The sequence below is a fragment of the Eufriesea mexicana genome, unplaced genomic scaffold (genome assembly GCF_001483705.2).
Source record: "Eufriesea mexicana isolate 0111107269 unplaced genomic scaffold, ASM148370v2 scaffold6382, whole genome shotgun sequence".
In the NCBI taxonomy this organism is placed as follows: Eukaryota; Metazoa; Arthropoda; class Insecta; order Hymenoptera; family Apidae; genus Eufriesea; species Eufriesea mexicana.
Window position 1 is genome coordinate 81,067 of NW_016914265.1, and position 25,631 is coordinate 106,697.

General features: G+C 34.8%; 1 long non-coding RNA gene across 1 annotated transcript in view; it reads right to left on the bottom strand.

Moving 5' to 3' along the window:
• LOC108552399 (uncharacterized) overlaps positions 1-25,005 on the bottom strand; it is a 45,217-nt gene extending 20,212 nt beyond the window's left edge. The window contains exons 1-2 of the long non-coding RNA XR_001890551.1: positions 24,780-25,005; positions 7,843-7,902 (exon numbers count right to left, since the gene is read on the bottom strand). This is a non-coding gene — a long non-coding RNA (uncharacterized LOC108552399). The remainder of the gene's footprint in view (positions 1-7,842; positions 7,903-24,779) is intronic.
• Between the last annotated feature and the right edge of the window lie 626 nt (positions 25,006-25,631).

Sequence of the window (25,631 nt, forward strand, 5' to 3'; positions counted from 1 at the left end):
AGTCGCAACTTGCTTCAAACTCTGAACGTAGCGAAAATTCCAAGCAAGGTGTCTCGCGTTTCACGCCAAGCGAAATCTCTTGCACGGACACTGAGACACTTGTTCACACGTTGCAACCACTCCGGGATCCACGACCAGGTATCTATCGTGAAAGAGATAGATCTATGCAGTCGTCAGCGCGTGGTTCTTACCGAGAAGCGCGTACATCCACGTCGTCGTCGACGACGAGGAAGCGGCGGCATCCTCGAGGAGCGCAGAAGGCCTCTCGCCTTCCCTCCTCTCGGCCGATGCCCTCGTGCTTCGAGGGTGCCTCTTCGACGACGACGAGGTCGTGCCGCTCGCGGATCACCGAGCCGAGTATCGCGAGTTCCTCGATGCTGCCACGTGCTACCGAAAGAAGAGGCGGCCACCTCCAGAAGCGAACGATCCACGAGGAGGACCACGACGTCGGCAACCTTCGCGATCGTTTACCGTGCCGCTACTGTTCCTACGAGTGGTTGTGGTGGTGGTTGTAGTGGTGGTAGCGAGCGACTTTGCGAACTCACGCGCACTCTTCACCCGAGACGGCCAACGAACACTGAGCGCGGGTGGTGGTGGTGGTGGACCAGCCGGAGGTGGAAGTGGAAGAACACCGATGGTAGATCCTGCCGCGGTGCGGATTACCACGGCCGGACCACGTGTTCCTGGCCCACCGGCGCAGGTGGGAGTGACTAAAACTATTTCCTGCTTCTGCGTTTACGCGAACCTTCGTGTCCACTGTTCTTCAAAAGCTTCGACAGTCGTCCGCTGAATTAACGACACGACCGGTTGCCTCACTGAGTGTCGTTCCTCGAATTAGCGACCTCGAAAAGGGTACTCTGACCTTGTCTCGGCTCTAACCGTGGACGACGAGGATATCGCTCATACGTTTGTCCCGATTTTCTTTCAGTCTCTTCCTTTAAAGAGATTCGGTGCTCTTGGTGTCGCTGCTTACCGTGGTGGTATCGCTCGGTATCGTCCAAGGGTAGTCGAGCTTTCGAAGATAGCCAGTGATTCACGCGATAATGCTCTATGCTGTCTTGCGACCGCTGATGTTTTATCGAAGTGTTTATCTGAAGTAATTCGCGTGGAGACTTTTAATCTTCGTCGTGGTGACATCAACGAGTGTTCCGTCTCAAGGAGACGTTTTCAGATCGGGGTATACACGCGACGATTGGTGTATCGAATGGTTAGGATGAAATCACGTAAATCGTCACACAGACGATTGGTAGAATGCACTGTAGCGATGGAGAAACATTTAGTTTTAACTGGACAATTGATTATTTTATACGAAGCTTCGAAATTTAGGTGGCGAAAGGATGCACACTTTGGAAATTCGCAGTAGATACAGACACGAGGAAACAGACCACGCGGTCGCGTGTCACCGGCGGAAGTGGGAGTGACTAAAACCGCCCTACACCTAGCGCTTATACAGAGTCGATGGTACCGCGACCATCATACGCAGGTCTAATCCCTTGGGAAGGTTCAACAGGAGACCAATAACGTTCACGCGCAACCTCCTCGTTGAAGTCGCTCGAAACTGGTTTTAAAACTAGATCTCATCGCTTTCGGCTGTTCGATTAAGAGGAATGTCTAGTAAGGAGATTTTGTCTACGTATCTCCTAACCTTTCCTTCATTTCTTGACACTAGAACTACCGAAGCTACCAACTTTGGCTCACCAAACTGGTCAAGATTTCAAATCTTTCGTCTTTGCAATTTCTGAAAAGTTACAATTGTTCTTAACAACATTAGTGCTGAATCATGATCTATGTATACTATGTTTAGTTATACTTTAGAGATCGGTAGTTGCAGTGTACATGGACACCTCGTTACACGCGAGTCGTTCGAGTCCGGAGCAAAGTTTAGAAACATAGTCGGCGCGTTAGGTGATACTGCATAATGGAATATTTGCGTGAACTATTTCCACGCGTCTATTTTTCTTTATTGACACGAGTTTCGTTAATTCCGGCATGATAATAACTTGCACCCTGGAAACGATGCCGTCACTTGAATGCTTGAGAACTGCGTATTATGCGATAGGCTAAGAAGTGACATCGATATCTCGTAATTTCACACCTTATCTCTGATATGACATTAATTGACTTGAATGGAAGATTAACGGAACGTCATTTTCTTCTTGTTTCGCACTGGTATCGCGAATTCCTCGTTCGCGTACTTCTTTCACCACGTTTACGTAACCGCCTCCATTTTTGTCCGTTCGACAATCTGACGTAAATTAACGATGACGCCCATTTCGATTAATTCTACACGGCGTTTTCAGTCGTGACATAACGACGAGATGGAGAAAGGGAATGTAGCTAAGAAACGTAGTACACTCGCGACTCTGTCACCTTGAAATTCGTACGACATCGAGAACGCGAACAATGAGGGCCCCATCCCTAACAATTTCTTCCCCTTGAAGGTACGCGCAGTCATTGTGACGCTTCCTCTAAGGTAACACGAGGGTTACTCCATTCGACAGGCGCCGAGTAACTCGCTATGGAAAGTAAACGAGCGTAAAAATGGTATAATTAATTCGATCGGACACTGGAAATTTGTAATAGCAAATTAGATGCTATATTTGGCCAGAAAATCATTTTTCCAAGAATGAGGCAGAACGTCGCATGTCGCGTATTTCCGAGATGTAAATTTAAGGATTTTCAAATTTAGTTTTCTCAAAAATGTTATTTTATTATATATTTTTTCATATCTTGCTATAAGAAATCATATGGCGCACATTTGTACACATTTCACAGGGACACTCTGTATAATTATATTTCTATCTGAATAATAGTTAACGTTAATTTTGTCAAAAACAGAAATTGCGAAAATAAAATATCTGATACAAGGAATTTTTACGCCCTTGCTAGTTCTAATCTGAATGTTTCGAATATTGATATTTATTAGCGTTCGATTAAGTTGCACAACTTTTTTGAAGATAAAAGATTTATTTTTACTCCTTTTTTTCTCAATTAATTAATACATCAGAATTTTTTTAAATCGTTACTGAATATTATTAGTTTGTAAATAATATCGTTTATAGAATACAAAATCGAAAGAAAGAATATTATTCAGATATTTTTAATAAAATTAGAAGAATTAAATTTATAATCGATTTTGCAATACCACGCTTTATATTAAATTTATCGCACATTCTTTATGTTCAAGTTTCTTAATTATGTCACATCCTTTTTTTAAATTCTCGGTACTTTAAATTCCTGCTTTGGTAACGTTGTATTACATAAGAGATATTATTATATTAAAACAATATAACAATATTTAACTATAACGACAATATTACCTAATTATTATTATTACTGTGTAATATACTATATCAATTTCATACCTAATCACTGTTAAGTAGACTTCATGTTATAAAAGAAATAATCACTTTATGTGTTTATACGCGATATTCTAATTGAAAATATACTGTTCGCATAATACGACGTTCGAATAACATAATATTCGCATAATGGTCGTTTGCATAGGAACGAAGTTTTCCTGTATTATTACAAATTAAAGGACAGTGGAGGTAGAACTAAAGTAAAACAAGCAAAAATTATCCCTAATTCGACATATTGAATTAAACAAACGCCATTTTTTGGTAATTATATCAAGAAAAAATGCTACTTGTGTTTGAAAACAAAATTATCTGGAAAAAGCAATTAACAGGTGAAAATGATTGCTGTACATTTAGTGCTTGCATAATCTACTATAAATTTTACAAATGATACTTTAACTGACATTATCGCCTTTAAAGTGTGCATTTTAAGGAATTTCTTCCCGATATCTGTCATGGGAAGCCAACGAAATGCCAATTGTTCAGACCAGACGAGCATATGCTAATACGGGCATACACATATTTCGTGTGTACGTATATGTGTGTGTGTGTGTGTACAGGGTTCTATACGAAAGTAAAAGAAACCATTATTTATCGGGCATATGAATCGAGTCAATAAAAATGCGCGAATTTCTGTGAAAAGTGGCATGACGAGGAAATAATAAATGTTATTTACACGCATTCAATGAGATTTTCAATATTCTGACTCGTGTGTTGTCACTGATGTAAAAAAATTGTTGTCGATGTGTTAAATAATTTCTTTCGTTCGAAATGTCTTCGATTTAAAAATGCAAATACACGTAATAGTAACTCTTGATACAACGAAAGAGACACTGGATGACGTTTGCGGACTTCTTGTACAGACTCTTCGTAAACAGGACAACTCGGAGGAAACTAGCGAGGGTAGATGGATGTTTTATGAAAAAAGTTTCATTGTGTTACAAGGATCCTGGTACTGTCAATATTTGATAGGGTCGTGGTGAACATTAAACGAGAAATGTGATTATAATAATTACTGTAATATCAGCTGAAACAAATTGTTCAGTGTCTCAGAGAATGAAGAACCTTGGTTTAACTTCAGGATTTAAAATTAAGATCGGTTATGTTATTTTGTTGGCTGACAAGACGATTATTATACCTTCCAATAAATTCTTATTTTTGCGAAAGAAAATTTTCGAGAGATATTCGATAAATAATTATAAATTGGGGACTTTTAAGAAAGATGTTCGATATTCGAATGTTAATTAACGAAGATCTGTTGTTATGAGTAACCATTCTTAGAAGAGAAAATTTTTGACGAGTGTCAGATGAATTTAAGATTTTTTAACAAAGATCGTCAGTATTTATTTGTTAATTGTTAACAAACCTATGACAACGATAATAATTCTCAGAAGAACAAATTTGTTAACTCACTTAAAGTCTTTAAACAAATAATTTTAATGTTTACGTGTTAATTATCAAAAATTCAGTGACATATAATAATTATAATGAAAAAAGATTTTTGACGCGTATTGAATAGATTTGAAATTTTTCAATAACGATCTATCATAATAAACTTCATTTCAGTGTACATGTATTGATCATTGAAGACCTTATGTTAGGAGTAATGACTAAGTATCTTCAATGAATATCGAATAAACTTCAATTGATTAAGCAAATATTTTCAACGTACACATCGTACAACATACACATCTATCAACGAAGAATCAAGCTTACGAGCAATAATGCTTACAGACAAGAATCTTCAACGACTGTTGAACAAACTTAAAATTTTTAAATGAAGAACTTTAACGTATACGTGTTAATCGACGAAGATCCAATAGCGTAAGTAATATGATAATTCTTAGAAACAAGAATCTTCAGTGACTGTTGAATAAACACAAAACTTTAAAACAAAAATCTTCAGACTACGCGTGTTAATCCACAAAGACCCAATGCAACAAATGACAATTCTAGCGAGAAGGAAAAAGAAAGAAATTTCTACAAATATCGACTGAACCTGTAATTTTGTAGTAAGGATCTTCAATGCACACACATTAATCAGCAAGAGCCAATACCAGGCATAATAATTCTCGCAAATGAGACTCTTCAACGTCTTTCGAATAAGCTAAAGATTTTTAAATAAAAATCTTCAGAATACGCGTATTAATCCACAAAGACCCAATGCAACGAATGGCAACTCTAACAAAAATAAAAATAGTAGAAATTTTGAAATGAACGAATGACAACCCTAAAGGAGAGAAAAAAGAAATTTGCACGAAAATTTTGAAGCGAAGATTTGCAATGTACACGCATTGATCAGCGAAGACCCAATGGTCGAGCAGCTTCTACAAAATCTCTTGATCCCCGATTAACGCTAAGATTCCGTGAGAGCCTTAGGGGACAGGCTGTATTAATTAGCGCTAATTACGCGAATTAAACCCGATCGCTGTTCCGTATGCACCGATCTGTTTGTAACGCAACGGTAATTGTCATCGATACGTCCCCAACGTATCATCCCCCAATTTATGATCGACATCGACGTTTGAAGTGACCACAGAGACCTTTCGCGATCCCTTCTCTAAATCGGACTTGCATACTCATTAGCGTGATTTTTCGGTAACCGGAGATTAGCCTGGTCGATTAATTTACGCTGATTTCGCACGCCGTGCACCTCCTACCACCCTCTGGCCCTCATTCTCTGTATCACGCTGCACGCTTATCCAATTATTCGTCGAGAGACGATGTATTTCAAACAACGATCCTTAACCTTTGTTAGCGGGCACTTCCATCGGCTTACCGGCGGACGTAAAATTTTCGAAATGAAATATTTCGCCGGCTAAAGGCTAATCCTCGAATGTGACAAACGCCGGATCGGACGCCGATTAATTTACAGGGTAAAAATCGGATCGATGATCGAGTGCGATCTCTCGTTGGAAAATTTGTTGCGTTTTGTAATTTTTAAGACGATTTAGTCGAATAATTTATTTTCCTCGAGGCATCGTTTAGTTATAGTGGAAAGTTTCTCTTTTTTCTTTAGACTTTCGATAAGGATGCGAGATACTTTTATGCGAATAACTGATGTCAGTGATTTCATAATTAGGATGCTTGATAATTATGGAAAATATGTTGTTATTTCATTTTTGTGATTTTAGAAAGAAGCGGGGTGATATTTTATTGAGAATAATTTATGTCCAAAACTAGAAGGTTATTCGATAACTATGAAAAGTTTCCTTCTTTCTCCTGTCTGAATTTTAAAAAAGAATATTATACCATGATAAATACCACTAAATGATATTTCGAGGTGAATAACTGATATTAAAAATTATGATCCCATAAAGGAGTTTTACAGTAATGGAAAAATTTTGTCTGAGATTTTAAAGAGAACTCGAGATGTTAATGAAATATGATTAATTACAACGAGTAATTATAATGAAAATTACGATACTCGCATGTATATGCAAAATTTTTTATATTTGAATTATGGCGATTGCATTCGTGTCCACGAGCTTTGAGCAAAATAAAAAAATATAGTGAATCAATCTGCCATCATAATTTTTAACATAATATAAACATTACGAAATCTAGTTTTACGTTAAATATTTTCTAACTTTAATTTGTGATACCAATCTTCCATAATCAATCTATTAAAGATCACAGGATCCAATTTTTAAGAAGATAAACTGTTCCACATAATTTATGTACGTAAAGAAATTCCAGAAGATAACAAAATTCTTTTAATTTCAGTATAAATTGATGGTCTCTATTCGTGTACTACTCATTCATTCGGTATTCTTCAGTTACCGTCGACGTATCCAGGTATCAATTATTTTCTCAGATTCTTGAGTGACCAGAGTTTCCGTACTTGTGTTCTTGGCATTGATTGGTAAGACAACACTGGTCAATCTTCTGTAACACAATATCACCTCGAAAAAAGCTGTTGCCCGCGAAAGCGTATTCCTTTGTCCCTTAATTATGCTCGTGTAACGAATAAGCGCTGAACCTTATTGACCACAGCTCGAAACACCTGATATCCGTTTCGATATTTCCTTTTTCATTATCTCTGCACTCAATTATCAACCAATACGCGATCCTACATATACGTGTAATTTTATAAAGTTATTTATACGTTCAAACGATAGCGAAGAAAAGAGTAAAAATGTAAAAGAAAAATTGAATCTTGCACGTAGATCGTTTCATATTTGCATTGGATATAACATAACACTCAAATAACGCTCTAAACGAATCTTAAAAATTAAGCAAGTAGTACAGAAAGGGATCGGACAATTAGAATTAATGATAAAAATAAGTATCTTGCTAGGAGCTATAAAATTTCGATACACCAGTTGTTCCTAATAATATCACAGGGTATTAACAGGAAGATATAATTCGTTGCTTACTTTCAGCAATGGTAACGTTGATTTTTGTTGAGAATTCGTATTAAACTGTCATGTGCACGTTACGATAAATATTAGTGTAAAATTATAAGGAAAAATAAGCATACCCTCAAATCTACTTCGAGCAGTTCCACAGGACCCCTCATTTGGCTGCATGGCCCAGTAATCTGTAAGTAAAATCAGTGATTACGTCAGAGAAAATTTATAAGATACTTGATCGATTTGTACGAATAAATTGATCAAATTTTATACATTTCTAAATTTTTAAAATCGTTAAATCGATATTCTACTGGTTAAAAATTATTAATCAAGTCGAGGCGTTAGAAGCACGTCTGCGTTTGAATTTAAAAGCGTAACAGTATTGTTTCGAGCTATTTGTTGAATTTGTCGATTTGCAGAAAATTCGAGACTCATCCCAGAAACGTGAACGTGAAATGAGTTTCGTAAAGGAAGCCCGATATTGTGTCGAGTTTAAGCGGTATGTCATTGAAACATGAAATATGCGTTAGAACAGCGATTAAAATTGCAAGGAAGGATATATCGTTCCACGGGGATGACTCGAATTACACGTATGCTTTCCAATTTACAAATAATCCGATTTGAATCGGTATAATCTCGTGCTACTTCAAGGGACTTCCCGTGGACGAATAAAATATGTGGTAAGAATGGAATGCAAATGAGAAATAAATTATTGTACATGAGATATTAACAGGTGTAGATGTTACATATAGCGAATAAAATTATTGTCTGATCAGTGTCGTAATTATATATATTTTTATATTTGCTTTTTCGAAGGTGGTTCTTTATAAATATGTATATTAGTTGCATAGAAGCCAAACTGATAATTTCTGCTAAAAAGGATAACTTAATTTTTGCGAAAATAAGCAGTTATCGTTTGACCTTTGAAAAATTATATACTAATTATAATTGTTCCATGTTTTTTTTTTAATATTTAATCATGGTTATTTGATTTTTTAAAAGTCAAGTGCCTACTAATCACAATTATTCTATTTTTGAAAAATTGCATACCAACTGAGAGATTAAGTACTAATCATAATTCTTAAATTTCTGGAAAATTAAGCAGTAATCGTAACTGCTTGATTCCTGGGAAAATTAAGCATTAAACCTGGGAAAATTAAACATTAATTTCTCAAAATTTGGATATCAATTATAATTGTTTAATTTTCAAAAATTCCAATATCAACTATTACCATTCAACTTCTGAAAAATTATGCATTTCACCTTAAGCATTCAATTTTTAAAAGCGAATTACTAACCATAACTAATGTTCTGAGATTTCTAAAAAAGAAATTTAACCAATTAAACCTTTGAGTCTCCCATACACGAAACTAAGGCTAGATCACCAATTAAACAACTACAATTATTAATCGTCCATGAAGAAAGCAAATGGCAAGTGCTCGCCACTGAAAATCGCAATTACAAACAAAATTCCACTGACGAAACGAATTATTTACGAGACGTCGACATTTGCATCAGCCGTGAAAAGTTGGCGAGGCAAATCAGCGGATCTCTTTTCCTTGGCCCATTGTACATTTTTATAATTGGCTCGATAACTTGTTAATTAACTCCCGAATTGTTCGCTGAGACGTAAAGGAAACACGACGAGCGACTTTCTCGTATAAAACGCGCAAGACGTTAAATTAAGAAGCACTCGTTAGACGATCGATCAACAGGGAAATAAACGATACCTCGTCCGGCATTTTCCTCCATTTTTGAAACAGTGGAAAGAAATACACGATCAAATCCGATTCGAATCGAATGGCGTATTTACGCGATAGGTTCCATGATCAGAATACCATATCGAATTATTAAATCCCATACAGAAACTTCAAATCGATTTACTCATGCGTAAAGGGCATTATCGATTTATCTATCTTGCGTGGTTAATTTATTCATGCATTTTCTCTTACTTAACCTGATCAATCCCAATCTGAAATCTCGATGACGCGAGAGATAAGAAGAAAAGGTTCGATTTTTCTTACTCCGATACCAGCTCGATTAATCGTTGAGAACAGACGATGGAAACGAGTTCTACGCCCACGTATTCCTCTATCCACGATTACAGCTTCCTGCACGAGTTTCCCGTAGAAAGTCTCCGACGAAAAGATCGGAGGATTTTATAAAAATAAGGATTTTCAGCAGCATCCGTGGGAACGCAGTAGGATATGCAGAAATGGATGCACAGGAGGAAGAAAGTGGTTGAAACGAACAACCGCGTGTTCGTAGCACACATTTTCGTGCTCCTCGCGAGGATGCTGCTAAATTCCGGTTACATAACCGTACCGACAACAGTACAACAATTTAACCACGTGATTATATAAACGGCAGCAAGCCTGCGTCTGACAGATTATGTCTTGTCGACGACATCCCCTATCGTCGCATCGGCGAGTCATAAAAACGGCCCTTTCGTTCACCAAACAATGGCGATATAGAAGGTCGATGCCAGGAAGAAACACGGCAAGACAAAGCTTGCAATCGGCAGAAATATTTTGGGCAAGTTATTTCCCGCGCATGCCTCTTTGTCGAGCAATTCTTGACTCGTATGTACCTACGTTCCAAATTAGATGGAACATGTATAATCTGCTGGATCGAGCAGCATAAATTAGTCGAAAAAGTATAGCTTGGTGGAGCTTACCGATCTTTGGAGATCAATTTCATTCGAATATCATACTTTTTGCGTTATTTTGTAATTTATTTGTTCGCACGAGGATTTTAATTTCAGATATCTATCGCTGTAATTTGATAATAATTTGAAGAGGTATAGGGATATATTTAACAAGCAAAATGATCGATAGAAGAGAAAAATGCCTGGTTTCAGAGAAGTTATTAATCTTGAATTAAGAAACATTTCATTGGGAAATGTTTGGTAAATAATTTGGAAAATCGTTGAATCGCAAAATATTTTTTTCTGTATTCGATAAATAATCGGTTGAGTGGATTTAAAAGATTATGGTCGAAGATACTGTCACTGTGAACTTATAACAATTTAATGATGGAGAATATAGATATATTTTAATATGCAAAATGGACGAAAAAAGACAAGAAATGGATTTAAAGGGGTTATTAATCTTGGATCGAGATTTATTTTATTGAAGAATGTTTAATAAATTATTAAAAAGATTGTCGAATCGCGAAACGATATTTCTTGTATTATTTTGTAAAAAGTTTTGATTGAGGTTTTAAGGTCACTGTAATTTATTACAAATTTAAGAAAGGAATGTGTGAATCCATTTAGCATGTTTATTTTAGACCGTAATTTGTAGTAAAATTAACTATTTCTCCTTTTTCTTTCTTTTATTTTTATTATATTTATACTTTTCTTACAGTTTCTCCATATTTTCTTTCCTCATTTTTCTTTCATACATTTCAATATTATTAATTACATTAATTTCTTTTTATTTACATTGGCGACCAAATTACCGTAACTGTCTTGTATCTAGTATTCTTCAGATTATTTAGAGATTATAAGATTTCATTTGATCTTACTATACTAGAACATTTCTTACATAGGGAAATTTCCGCTTTATTAGTAAAAAATTTTCTATATTTATACAACAAATAATTTATCGAAATTACACTACTGAAGGAAAATATTTTATACTTCAACTTACTATATTAACTCAGTGCAGCCGAACCATAACGTCATTATTACCTGCCCTTTCTCTCATAATACCATCCCGATACTATTTCCTCTTCCTATCACGTAGGTATCACAAAAAAGAGATCGATAAATTCGAAAAAACTAATTTCAAACGACACGACTATTCGCCAAATGTATCAAAGCTAAGAAAAGCGATCCAAATTACTCTATTAGCGAGAGTATATCAGACCAATATTGTCAGAAATCCAACAGTGCGTTGCTATGCCATCACGAATCTACGGTATTGTGCAGCCTTAGAACTAAATAATCAATTTATTATGTTTACAAGAGAGTTATATCGACATACAAGAGTGTCAGGTGGCAATGATGGGTCCTTAGAAACTTTTCATTTAATACGCTTGCTCGTCAGCTTTTGAACATCTGTATCCTCGAACCTATTGTGGTATTCACGAACCAGACTCTATGGAGATTTATATCGTTAATGCGCAGTCGGAAGTATATTACAGATTACTGATATACTCATTACTCATAATGTAAAATGCACGCGAGTCGCCGTGCTCTTAGAAAATTTGTTAATAAACAATCTGCAGTTCATTCATGGAAATATCCATTTGCCGGTGGTTACCTGATGAGAATGATAATCTCTATGTAAGCGACTTGGAATAACAACAATAACAACATATCAATGAAAATATCAGCAATAACGATAACGAAACATATTTATCGAATGCTTAATTTCTTTAGAGTGTACAGTCGGTCGCAAAGAGATTTAAACACGCGTATGATCTGACGTGCAATGTTTTCTGTTAAATTTTAATATTAGAATTATCAAAAAATCACTAGTTTTTAATTTTTTGCAGTTATAATTACTGCAAAGATAACAGAAGTTTTTGGAAAAATTACTCTCAATTTTTGTTGAGGTAGGACCACGATTATACATATTTATTACAGGTATGATTGATTTTCATGATTTGTATTGTATTTTAATATTAAAATTATCAAAAAATAAGCGAGTTCCTAATTTTTTGTATTTATAGTTATTGCAAATGTAACGAATATTCTTGGAAATATTATTGCCAATTTTTTAGATAGCACCACGATTATATATACTTATTTATTTGTGTTATATCATTTGAATAATGATTATTTAGTACGCCAAATTTACTATATATATAAATTTAGAACGCGGTATATTTTGTACACATTCAGTATAATTAATTTTCATTTAGGATACGTAGAAGTACATTACATATGAGTGATTCTACTTCTAAATAACTGTACAATGAACACAAAAAACGTATTACATTACGCCAGATCATAGCTGGTATAGAGTAAAATATTTATGACAACGAAGGAAAAGTGAGAGTGTAAAGAGGAACGAAAAACTGAATCACACGAGTGCTCGAATAGTTCTATAATCGACTGTACAGCTTTCGAAATATCTGATAGTTCATAGAACGATAGCGTTGTTTAAATAAATAACCCGCCAATTATCTTTAATATCGAATCATCAGTTATTATAAACCAAATTAATTTTAATTTCGTCATATTTTAAGTGCAAACTGCACGTCATGGAGAACAGGTTTCGCGTGAAACGTGACGCTCTAAGAAACATTTCGACACTTCCAACTAAGGAACAAATTCCTCCGCGTAATATCTACGCAAAAACCTAATAAGGTCTTGCATATACGCGCATACACACAGACACGTACACACAATGTAATGTAACGTAATCAACAGAACCGATCAACCTGTTACGCGTGCAAGTCGTGCGTATTTCTATGATATAATGCGTTCAATCTATTTGGCTATTATAAAATCATCGTAACTTCTGTGCATGACCGCTGAACCGGCTTGCGGTTCATGTTAACACGATTACATAATAAATTCTCTGATGAACCTAAGTACCCTGCGGTTACCGACGATTTTCACCGCTTTTTCAACGATCCTTTGATTTTTCCCTCTCACGATCTCCTACACTCCTGCATCTCTCTCTTTCTCTCAGACCTTAGAGTCAAGCGTCACTCTACCTCAATTGATCGATATATAATTACCTTCTAAGAACTCAGGTCTAGAAAATATCCTAGTATTATGGTAACAAACTCTACTCTCCGACATGGAAAATATATTCAGAAAATATCCGACATAAGAATTCGGGAATCTCACTTTGAAACGTGAAAATAAAGATCCCTATCTCTAATTAGCGTCGAGTTAGAGAACTCGATGTCGGGATTAGGATAAAAACTTCGAATGTAACGCGATGCTTTTGCAATTTAACTAGGTAAGTAAACGATGTCTAAGCAAGTTGGTGAATAAAGAACAAATGTTCATCTCCGTCACGTCTCAATAACCGCGACATCTGCGATAACAGAGTGCAACGGTACACTAGCGCCACGTACTGCGAAAAAAGCACGTAATTATCGTAACGCGGGATTCGAGCAATAATTACGTAAACTGTGCATTTCAATTAGCCGAATCGACCAGACTGGTAGGTACGATAGACTTACACTTGGAGAACGAGACGAGCAACGGGGATGTTCGAGAGATCCGTGGTCTGTTGCTCGTGCGAGCTCAGCATAGGTCGCACGAGCGTTTATTGAAACGACGCAAGAATCTTCAGTAAGAACAACTGGATCGTATTTACGAGCCGACAATGTCAAGGCGACCAACTTATTTCCTTATCAATGCGCCATTACGTAATGAACTCGAGGCACGGTGCACCGATAGTGCGACTCGCTTTCAGTGTCCCCTATGTGCTTGACCTGTGACGTAAAACTTGCAGGAATTGGCGCATACAAGGCCGTTTTAAATATTTGCGAAGCTTCCTTCACTTCAATTGGACTTCGTTTATCTTTCGAGCCGATTTGCATACGCGCCACGGCGGATCGACTTCCGCGATCGCGATCGATCACCATTACAACCGAATACGTTCTTTCGCGATCGTCCATTACCTCGTGTCATTCCGTGACTTGTCCTTTCGACGGTGCTGCACAAATTTACGATATCTTCCAGCGATAAATCGAGGATGAACGCGAGGATTGTGCAACGGCAGATGCTGGAGGTTAGCTGAGGATGTATCAATATGAGAGTTGTTTCCTTCTGATACGCTTCGTTGTTTCTCCTCCTTCTTTCGGGGATCGTTGGGTTTCGCCGGTGAAATCGTGCGGGATTTCTATGAGAGATCGGAATGGTGTGAAAAAGGTTCGCGAGTTATGCTCGTTTACGTTTGACAATTATTTACTCGCTGCCAGACACGTAAACGCTTTATCTACTTAAAAACCGGTTGATGCTCCAATGTCTAACTCTCAAGGTGGGATCTTACGTGTCATCTTTAAACGCGATTGTAGCTTTCGAAATTATCGTCATTCTTCAAAACGACTATAGTATAATATTTGTATCTATTCATTCCTTTTCGCGTTAGATCTGCTTCCAAAGAATTGTGTCAAACTTCACATTTTCATAATTTCTGAGAATATACCGGCACCTCTTGGTAAACTTGATATTGAGTTTTATTCAGATAGGAATGTAATTATGTATACTTCTTTATCTTCATGGTATCTTTTTAATTATTATTATCTATAGGTATTAGAGTTCTAGTGTTGAAGAAATTATAATATATACTTTGTTGTATGTTCAAGGATGCGAGTAGTGTATTTTTATTGAAGTTCATCAACGTCAACAAATAATTTTTAGGTATCTAAGGACCAAAATTGTTTACATAAAACTTCGGCTTTTTTGAGATTACATTTCGCTACAATTTTATTAAAATTTTATCGATATTATCTGATTATCTTCACGTGTCTCAGAACAATCATAACATATTGATATTTATCAAACAAATAACAGACGAATCTTTATCGAAATTTTATCCATATCGTCCAATTCGTTCTAAAATTATTTTTAATCGTTTAAATTACTCAAATATCTTCGCATATTCCAGAATCGCTCTTCCAAAACTGTTTACATGAAAATTCGAATCCTCCTTGTAGGGCCACACCCATAGTTGTCGGACAAATAACCAATTTTTGCTTTTCCAAAATCGTGCACGCGAAAATTTACTTTGGTGTCTATTTGATATCTGTTTGGTATCTCGTGGAAGGAATATCGGTCAACGGTACAAAATCGTAAGAATTCAAAGGGAACGTAGCCTGGGTATCGGCCACGGTGAGCCATAACGTAGAGAAAGTGAAGCCGGTAGTGAATGCAACATGCGTCGGGACGTGACTCGGCCAATGGTTTTGGAATTTAACTTGATATTCCATGCCGCGGGATGCAAATAATTATCAAACGTAAAATGACGTTACGCTAACCAACTGGACCCGCGTCTCTGCAATCACCGTCCGGTATTATATTTCCTTACCAGAGAAATGCTATTTGCATTTGAAATGCTTTGACCTTTTCGGATCTATGCACTGTAGCAATTTCTGGTTAGCTGGATTATGCCGTAGGCGATCTTGACTGGGTCACAGCGCTGTCGAAACATGCACACCAGGTCAAATGATTTCAGAATTCTTGCCGCCGAGGCGACGTGTATGGGCAGAGGATCGTGCTCATCCCTTGCTTTTGGAATTTTAGACGTAACTCCTATGAGTTTTCAACCTCGCTTTCCAGGTATTTTATCTGGCAATTAAATTACAAAATATGACAGTGATGTAAGTTCAAGGATTCGAGTCCTTTGAGACTTGGTATCGCATAATTAGCGAAGTTGAAGATCCTGAGTACGAGCATTTGCATCATCGAGTTCAGCAAGTCAGAAAAATGTGGATATTTCTTAGGTTAAATGATAAATATGTTATCACGAGACGTACGTTATGATCAGTGTATGGTATTTAATTGATATTTAACGAAGATAGCTATAATGATTTGTAAAGTCGTGACATTTGTTTGAAAGAACGTGGATTACTCTTAGAAGATTCAGTTTTAATGATTGAGGCAATATCGAAGTTTTAGTCATATAGTGAATTTTAAATGTGCATATATTACACTCTTTTCAACGGGTTTATGTCGCATCGACTGTAACATGATTATAAAGAATACGATTTTAAAATCATATGTTATATTTTCTTATTTCATTTAGTGTCTGTATCATCAGATCTTATAGTGAAAGAGAATTTCTTTGATACAGTCCAATATATTATTTGTATTTTATTTTTGAGCTGTATTATATTGAAGTATAATATAAGCTATAATTTTTCTACTTTAATTCTCACTTTTTTATTTAGAGTGGCTTATTTTTAATTCAATCACTCTTGTTCATCCTGATTAGGTTACACATACTTTAAAGTTTCAGGTATTCATCTTTTCGAATTAACAAAAGTCGATAATCACAAAAATTATTAAGTATTTGTTCTTTGTGCTGTTCATTTTACTGAGTTCCATTCCTCTCAGTTAATATTCGACTTATATTAATAGATGTTGTCGTTTAAAATATTACACTTCTTGAAAAATAATATAAAAATTACAATATTACTTGAGAAATGATTCATTTCTTTCCTTTCGTACTGGAAGAATTACAAAATTCACATTCTTGGAATAAGCTGAGATTAAGTAACGCGAATTGTGTAATGATGATACATACTTCAGCGTGTAACTAAGATGTATCTTCCTATTAAAAGAAAAGATGTATCTCCTTATTTGAATCTCATCAATGTACATTAAGCTCACGTATAATGTCGGCAGAATTGATAAAAATGGCACACGTGCAGCGATATTATAAACAAAGCCAAGTATCGTGACCTTTCAGTCGTGCTAATATACGTAACTTTACGTGAGAATATGCAAATGAGGTCTGATTACTTGTCACATTCTTATCGCTGTTCTGAGATTTTTTACAAGTTTTTCCTCAAATCTAGTAACCCACGAACACATTTAAGAGGCTGATATCATTCGTAATAAAGCAACAGGAATAATCGTAACAACTATTTCTTCGAATAAAAAGATTTTTTAATATTTTTCATAAATAAAAATAAATTCGTTACAATGGAATAAGTTTCCTCTGTAAATTGATTCAAAATTATTGTTACTAAGAGGAATTTTAATAATAATAAAAATTTAATAGTAGAGATAAGTTATTATTATTGTAGTTAATAATTTAAATTTAAACTCTGACCTATTACTATGAGAATAAAAATCATATAATTATTAGATTATAATTTATTGAAATAATACCATAATAATTTAAATTTGTATTACAATATTATCTATTGCACGTGACAACCAAGAATAGCTGTCATGTTTAACAAAGTAAATTACACATTTCCCATGCTTAAAAACCTTTCAGTGGAATGTACTTAAGTACATTTCGTCGAAAGATGAAAAGACGTACACGAAATAATGATTTCGCGAATGACTTATTTGATCGTTAGTTAAAGACCTCTTAGGTCAACGCCTGTGAGGAATTAGGTCACCTACATTTTCCAAGCACATCCGAGGAAATATGAGTGCGTTAAGTATCACTTAATATAACGCATGAAAGAGAAAAAGGTCGAGAGGTCTCGTCCATATCTGCGAACAACAAGATTTCGATGCAGAAACTAGTGAAAACCTTGGGATATCGTTGTTAATTTCAGACAATAGATACCAGTTGCAAATAGTACATACACATGATGTGTAATTAAACGATTATGCGTTCAAGTTTGTACTTCCACACGAAAACTCGATGATTTTGGACTAGTATTTCTCAAAATAACCAAGGGATTATTTATTTAAATGGTTTCACAAAAATGTTAAATAGTTCCATTAATACAGTGTCAATTTATAAATATATTAAAAATGAACACTAGCTGTGTAAAACTGTGGCAAGGATTGTTAGAAAATAATTTAGATAAAATATTGTATTGTAATACTATATTTAATGTAAAATAAATTGAATCGATTAATGATACTAGTTTCATTCAATTTTTCTGAAGACTTCAGAAACAAGACACCTTAATTCCACCGAGCATTGTAACATTAATGCAAAATCGCAATTTAATCGTCAACCAACAAAGCCGAGAATCAACGATGCAACTATGAAACGATGTTATGAAGTAAAAGATTAAATTTCTGATCAAACATACATGTAACAAATGATGATGTAATACTCATTTGGATATTTGATATTCACTGGATAAAGGAAAAAATAAATCTTTCTTAAATACAAACAGTAATAGATCGCGACTATTGATCATAACACACATTTGAATATAGTGCACTTAACCACGTAAAGATATATCGACTATATTATCGAAGATCACAAAAATAATATAAAGATAGTTTTTAGTGTCCTGCTTGAATAATTATATGAAGATAATTTATTATCCTATCTGAATGATTAAATGCAAATAATAATTAGTATGATATTTCAATAATTGAATGAAGATAATTTTGTTAGTGTTTTATTTAAATAATTCAATAAAAATAAATTTTATTCTCCTATTTTTAATATCTCCGATATTAAATTTATATTTGCAGATTATAATTATTACCGAATTAAATGAAAGATTTCACTAACAATAGGTATCACGGCTAGAAGAAATATTTTAGGAAATATCTGGCAATATCTAAAATTTCAAAAAATGCATATTTTGGGAGGATCGGAGAAAATACTAGAAAAGCTCACATATTAAGCGGTTTTCGGTGCAGAGTATCACCTCAGGGGCAGATTACTTATTCAAGGTTTAACGAGGAAGCCATCGCCCATGTTGCAGCCTAGCAAGTGTAATCGATGATTCACTTTTTCCCCCCGATTTGTCCACGGCCTATATTGCGTTACGTAAATACTGCAAGCAAGTTGGGATCTATAGATCGTTTTGTGAGTCGTGGCGAACGGTGAAAAACCCCTATGATCGCTCCTAACTTTGCCTCACCAAGGACATATTCCCTCCACTATTTTAATCTAATACGGATGGAAATGACAGAGTTTTCTTCCTGTATAGTCGATCAAAACCGAGTCCAGCAGTAAAATAGTAAAAAGTGGCATAAATCTCAACGAACAATTCATTTAACTGTAAATTTATGCCCTTACCTATATATCTCTTCGAAAACTCTTATTTACATAGACTGATTTATTCCAATTTAGTATTATATAAATAATTTTAACATATTTCTTATTGTATAAGAAAAACTTTTTAACCATCTTCTGTATTTCTAAAATGCATTCGATATTTTATCTTACCTGGTTCGTATTCAATGAACTATTCGTAGAAGTTGTTTATACTTTGTTTATTTTCACTCTTTTCATATTTATACAGGGTGAATTTCCTAACGTGACCACTACTATTCTTTCCATTTACAGTAAGCTGATTTTCTCTGTTTTCAGTAACAAGGTTAATTTAACAAAAATTAAATGTTATCTTGTAAGCCATTCGTTAATATTCTACTATTTCAAAATAATTTTTTATTGTTTCTCCAGTACAAACTGAACCAAAACAACAAAAAATAATTGAAATGGTCATGATCCACCCTGTATATTTAAAAATCTATTCCTCGTATTTATATTAAATACTAACTTAATAAAAAAGAAAAAACTATTATATCTCACGTTGAAATTAAAAGGAACAGAACAACATGGGATTTCTATGGGAGTCCAGATCACAAAAAAATATTGACAATACTTAGCAAAGCGATGAAAGAAACCTCTGTTAAGGCAGAATAATTATTCAAGCCTACTTAACGATGCATTAACCATCGAATAATTACTTCACCTTTCTCAGGAAGTCCACCATAGCTTAGGTAACACTGGCAAAGAAATGTTCACTGATCTACCGTCCACATAGACAACATGATTACTTAGATCGGCGATATATCGTTCTATGAGCTCCTATTTAATATTAACGTAGGCAATACTAGCTAATTGAAAGCCAATGGTATTTTCAAAGATATCCCTAAGGTAAAACTTCCAAGTGACCGAGTAATTTTCTACGAACGTTATGAACGAATTAAAATTGCAAATAGAATTCGACCACATGCGCAATAGCACGGTGTCCTGTGTATCCTGTGCGTGTTTTGCAAGAAAGGAGGAAACAGCGATTTTTCCGCTAAGGTGTCTTTTCTAAAACGGAAACAAGTTCACGCATACTTAAGTGAAGAGAGGAGAGGGTAGCCACGGTGGGAAAATGACCGTGCCATACTCGAGAATTGCTTTGATATGAGGTAATGCGCACCGCAAAACACGCAAGACGTATTACGTAATGTTTAAAGTGTGTACTAGTGACCGGGTATGCCGCTATATATATTTATTAACGAGCTATCGTGGCTAACAGTTTCCGCCAGCAGGAAACCATTGCTCGTAATTTTCGCCCTACCTGCCTAGAATTTTGCGCCGAGGAAGGAAGTTCTACGAGACACCTCGGAATCGAATGTTATCGTGTTGCTTTGAGAAAATAAGTGGATCTAATCGCACGAATCTTTCCGCGATCCATTAATCTATCGTAATTCGATGAGAAAAAATGACGAGGCACAAAAAAAAGAAAAAACGTTTGAAAAATGATGGCTCATACATATAAACATCAGCTGTTTCCTGGTACTGTGAAATCACTTCTAAATTTTTCTTCGGAAAATACCGAAAAGATATTTTTCTTATGTAACAAATGATTATTAAAAGTGGAGGCAATTTAGTGTTACGGTTGATCGAAGATACTGATTTATTATTTTGCAGAGATTTATAGATTCAACGATAAAACTATCAAACAAGTCGAAACAACTGGTTCCTGATTTATTATTTTATAATTATTGAAAACATAACATTATCGAGGCAGAAATGAATAATTGTACATAGATAGTTACTTTTATTGTTGTGTGGTAATCATCGTAAATATAGTAGTTAATTATAATACATAACTAATAAAATTAGATACCAATTATTCTACAAACTTTTGAAAATTACTAAATTGAAAGAAAAAATTAATATTTCTGTGATTTAATATATTGTATCAATTTTTAAAGAATTAAATTAACTTTTAATATCTAATCTATAACAAACATAAGATGTGGAAAATATTATGAACGTATTTAATTTATGAAATAGTTTGTAATAAATAATACCTAAGTTAGGATAAAAATGTAAATGAAGACAGAGCTAGAAAAATTGTAAACAGTGCAAGAAGAATTATGATAAAAGAAATTCTATTCAAAGCTAACTTATTTGCTTATTGATTAATATTAAATAAATAAATTCTAACGCGGAAAACAAGTGGATAACACGTATGATAAGCATGACAGGCATATTTATGATTACGTTTAGGTGCACGGGTGTGTCTGCAAGTTTCTTGAGAAGGGAGGTCAGTAGTTTAGTACGTCTGCACAACAAAGGCGAACCACATACGGTAGTAAACTACTGCTAGTTCCTACTTTCTCTCTTGCTGACTCCATCGTTAATGATAAAACCTTATTACGTTCTTAAAAGTCACCGATAGATTAATCTTATTGACGAAAAATCATGCTAACGAGAAAATTCGCTAGAGAGTGTATCATTCTTACATACAAATTACGTAACTAGTTAATGTATTATAACCGCGGAAGAATAGAAATAACGCTAATGATTCATGTAATGGACTATAAGTACTGATAAACAACGGGAAGGTCGAGACAGAATTTCTAAGAAAAATTCTACTATCAAATTACATATAAGCAGAACTCCTTTCTTGTCATGGTTATTTTACTTGTCATGGAAGACGGTTAAACCATAGATTATGTATTTCATTACTTTTCAATGCTAATGACTCTCAATGGTTGTTAATGATTACTCGTACTTCAATGTACATAATTCATGAGTGCAATTTTAAAAGTTAATCAAGTAGTGGAAGTATTGAATAATAATTATCGACTTTATGGAAAGCTATGTAATAAATGACAAGAAAGAAGATGATGCCCAAAGCAATGTATTGATTTCTCGAGTTGATTTTAATATTGACAATTTAAACAATTTTTTTTAAATAATAGAGGATAATCTTGGAAAATGCAATGCAACATCGAATTAAATACTAGCTGGAAAATTCATTTGGAAAGAGAATAGAAATGCTGCATTTGTAGAAGTTAGTAGTGCACGTTCGAAGGCATATCATGAAATGCCGATTTACGACTAATACAATAAAGCGATCTGATGTAAACCGGGGATTTTCCACGTTACTTTATACCGAGGAAATCTTAAAACTGTATTTAAATGCAATCTGTAGAAATGCTTACTAAAACTTTGTCATGCAATAAATATCATTTTCCATTTCCTCCTACTCTTATAGTGATCAATATATAAATAATATATTTTATCATCTGCTCATTTGATGCATAAAATTCAGCATTTTTTGTACCTATATAACAAGTACAACAAAGTAATTTTTATTATTAAATTAATTTCTACTTTCAAAATATCGTACATAAATAGTATGCTAGCATAGTATAAAATAGCATAAAAGTAGTATACATACTTAAAAGTATTATCATAAATAAATTTATGTTAATATACTGTCCGTTGGCTATAATACAGATATTACTGTATTACTATGTCAATACTATCCACATTGCAACGATCCCGCAGACTGCAACAATTGAAGTACCATTATTAAAACTCTAATTTAAGACTAATCAGCATCCAATTCATCTCAAGTTCGTCCAGCCATTGACTCACAATGACTGGGTTCATCATCAGTGCCTTTGGTTCAAATCAGTTAATCGATCGGCGATTCTTGTCTCAAAGGATTACCAACTGAGCCGATTTCTGCTATATACGTACATGTTACCACATATAGTTCAGCTAAAACGAATGGGTGAAAGAACTGCAGCGATTGTGTCGCAATATGCGCCATGCGCCTCGTAGACGATGATATAACATCGTGTCGCCTCTTATCATCTACGCGTGCACGAAAACACATGCACGATATCGTGTTTTTACTCTCATGTGTATGTTCTCATACGATCGGCGTGAACTATTCGTTACGCATGCACTCTGCATCATGGTCGGTCAACCTAGCTTAACCTTCTATTACGTATAACACGTACACGAGAGCGCGTGCATGTAGAACGGAACATGGATATGGCGAATTACAGACGCAGTCGATACATATTTTGTGGTTATGTAGACAGCGTGCAGATGTGCTTAGTGATATAACAAGGGTTCACGTACGTTTATGTATGTATGCACGTATATTTCTCATTGTCGTGACATATAAGTGTATATTATATATATATTGTCTACATAGAAGGTTATCTTACCATTGGTAGTGTACTATATGTGAACATATTTCCGATAAATTTGCATTTTTATCTAATGCGTCAGATGATTAATGCAAGATACATGTGTTCCTATATGTCAACGAATACAGATTTTACGTTATTGTTAATCTTCACGATTTAAAGTATAGATGGACGATTCTGTACATAACCGAAGAATAAATATTATAAAGTATCAAATCACTGCAATGAATTTTGTCTTCCAGTTGTCTAGAGAAAATGTTTAGTCACGATTCAAGGAAAATAACATAGTCACAATGGTTCATTCGTAATAATCCAATACGACGATATATTCAATCGCTACTTTTTTCAAACAACTTTTGAAACTTAATAAAAGTGTAAATCTATTGGTTAATTACTTCAAATGTTTTATCTTTGTCGTCACGCCATTCGTGCCACTGTACACAATGCAACGCGATTGCGATCTCGATTTTAATCGTTTAGATTAGATCAACTGCACCGACTGGTATTCAAGCTACAATGAGACAAGCGAAAATCAATATAATCGATAATTTAAAATCGATTTGGTTGATATGATGAACGACCATATAATCGATATATATAATTCCATGTATTGTACTAATATTTTTTAAGTTGACAATAAACACGTTTCGAACCTTTTGTTTAACAGCAGATATAAAATAACCTTAAATAATTTTTGCATATTTGAGATACGTCAAAGCTGACACTGTTCGTAGAAAATGCACGCTAGCGAAAAATGAGATGTGTAGTGTCCGGTAGTGGGGTGGCATCGTGTTAAACCCGCGAACGCACAAATTAAAATGACGAAAAGTATGAACTATAACGATCTTCGATGTTTGAAAATATGTCGATGCAATTAACGTATGATGTTTGTGCTATGTATCATCGTAGTTTTATTTACTGTTTAATGAGATGCAACTTGAACGAACTTAAAATGTGTCGAAATTTTGTTTATGTTTTGCCAATTGCATTATCTCGACGCTGATAGTCAACTAATCGATGCATTTACATGTCCTACTTACGGATCTATTGTAAACGCCTGTTCGTGAAGTTGCTGGAAACTGACATGCAAAACTAATCAAGTCAAGCTATTGCAATATGTATTGAACACAGCTACATTATAATTTGAAAGTGAATTTTTCCTTATACCGAGTTACCCATGAATACCCTTATTGACATTTCCAACGATCTCACTAGATGATTGTTTCGCAAAAGGTATCAAAATTGCTGACTTACCAAGCGTATAAAGTGTTACCGTCGTGGCATTGCACATGTGACAATACTCGGTCCGATAAAAGGCACACTTAGGCAGACACTCACCTTTAATTTATTGGCGAACGATCATCGCGACTTCTGCACTTTATAACTAATGCTGACACTTGATTTTACGAATAAAAAGATAATTACGAGAAATAAAAGTTAAGAACGCGCGCAAGCACTACGCGAACAGCGAACACTAACGCAGTCTCGCAGATTGCCGCCTGGCCGGCAGAGCGCCAGAATTTCGGAATGCTTTAAAAAACTGTATTCCTTAAGATGGCGACACCTTCTAACAGAAGCCACAGTCTGGATTGGATCTCGAATGGGTGTTCTGCACGAAAGGAATTGTGGGATTGGTCTTTTCGCGCGCTAAGAAAATTTTAAATATAATCCAATCATATTGCGTCATCATCGTTCAAATTCGAATTCTTGTAATGGAGTGATGTGTAATGTGTCAATTCTTCGCTATTACGTTCGTAATTGCAAGTAAAACAATTTATTTGTATAAATATCAAAAATATATATAAATAACTTGAAAATTTCAATTATATTATATAGGAATTACACCTAAAATCTTTCACAATAAAAATTTAACGTGGTTGCGTATGAAATGAATAATGTATATTACCATATGCTCAATTACGCGTAATATATTCAATTTTTATCTAATATAATAATTTCTTTTCTTAAATGAGCTGGTGATAAGTGTAACATAGTGCAAGAAAATCTAAATTAGTGAAAATGATAATTGTGGAAGGACTGAAGGACTGAAGAGAAGCACTGCCCCCCAGTTAAGAGAGGTATGTAATTTTTCTTACCTAATTTTGT